We start from the raw sequence: 1686 nt of genomic DNA, 5'->3' as shown, positions 1-1686 counted from the left end.
ATATGGTCATCCGACTCAAAATGCCCCATGCCAGTCCATCTCATCTCACCAATGCCTAGTATGTAAATATTTATGCTTTCCATTACAGAAGTATATTTTGAAGGTGAGACCAGACAGAATTGAGTGAGAGGGAAGAAGGAGAATCACTTTCTAAATTGTTGTTAGTAGGTAGCACTGAGTTGGATCTGATGCATAGTTGGCACTCCAGTGAGTTTTCCGAGGAAGTAAACTGCTCCCATGAAGCAGCTGGTAGACTCAAATCATGTGCCTTTGGCTTGATAGTGCAGTGTCTTTCTATTATGCCAGTAGGGGTCCCTTTCTAGGTGGTGAACACTTACAACTGGTGAAGGGAAAGTTAACATTGAATGTCACTGAAGTGGGCAGAGCTTGACCATGATCAATGATACAGCTAAGAAATGCCCAGGAAAATAAGAATGGTTTTGACAAACATTGTGGAATATACAGTTTTACAACAAGAAATGAATATGTATGTGACTGCATATGGATTTATGTATGCATATATGTGTAAAAGTATGTATATGTGTATATTTCTGTGTGCAATTATGTGTGGAAATTATTTAACAATATAGTATCACATGCAAGTAAAATTTTGCTGAAAATTATTTTTTAAAAAATGGATGGGAGCTACTAGACACCAGCCTATCAGTAGCCAGTCCCATCACAGCACACTTCCAACCAAGAGATGGTCGCTGCACAATCAGGCAGCTGAGGCCATCATGATGATGGGAGGCGTGAAAAGGAAACACTCATATTTGGAGGATGGGGAAGAGGAGAAGCGCAGTTGGGACCCTGCAGGCCTACGGAGCTATCAGCAAGCCCTTCTCCAAATCTCCCTAGATAAAGTCTAGCACAGCCTGGTCCCATGTGCACACACCCTCCGACATCACATCCTCATCCACAACACCCTGCAGCAGCTCTAGGCCACTCTTTTCCTAGCTCCTACCCCTTCCCTGGCCCCAGAGGCCCTCTTCCTGGGCGAGGAGGACTTCTCCCTGTCAGGTACTATTGGTTCTATCCTCAGGGAACTGGAGACTTCCATGGATGATGTGGTTACCCCAGGTTCCCAGACTGAAGCACTGCTCCAGTCTGACCTAGTCTTCTTAGAATCTCTGCATTCGCGGTACCTGGACGGCTCTGGCCCAGATGACTTCTTTCTCGACATTGACACATCAGCAGTAGAGAAGGATCCAGTGCTGGCCACTCCAGAGCCCCCTCACAACCTCTTCTGCACCCCAGGGTCCTAGAAATGGAACGGACTATATAATATCATGGAGATTATTCTCGGGTCCTAAAACATTGTGAGGGGGGTGGCTCCTTCTCATCTTAACCTCAGTTGGTTGGACCCTGGATGCAATTCTGTCAAACTCTAGGCAGTGACTGGGCCCCTCCATTTCAGGGTTCCACAGACCGTTTTGCATGTGTATGTTTCTGGTTACCCAGCCTTCTGTGAAGGAAGAGCTTCCTGGATTAGTTTATCTGTTCCGTATGCCTTCATGAGACTGTTTCAGGGAGTCATGATTTTCATCATCCCAATTTTTCCCCTACCTTGACTTCTGCCTGTGATCTTGGGACCTCAGGGAAGATGAAGATAGGCCCGTTACAGGATAACATTGGGTGTAGCACCTTTTTGTGCGCTGCCTCCTACACCTCCAGGGAGTGAGAGGG

The 1686-nt window shown here is 46.3% G+C and overlaps 1 pseudogene; it reads left to right on the top strand.

The window, feature by feature from the left end:
• The first annotated feature begins 740 nt into the window (after positions 1-740).
• On the top strand, positions 741-1313 carry LOC102846264 (annotated as a pseudogene).
• Positions 1314-1686: the final 373 nt, after the last annotated feature.

Source organism: Elephantulus edwardii, unplaced genomic scaffold (genome assembly GCF_000299155.1).
Source record: "Elephantulus edwardii isolate Elephantulus edwardi_28Jun2011 unplaced genomic scaffold, EleEdw1.0 scaffold00948, whole genome shotgun sequence".
NCBI lineage: Eukaryota > Metazoa > Chordata > Mammalia > Macroscelidea > Macroscelididae > Elephantulus > Elephantulus edwardii.
Note: the sequence above shows the minus strand (reverse complement) of the source record. Positions and strands in the feature narration are given on the sequence as shown.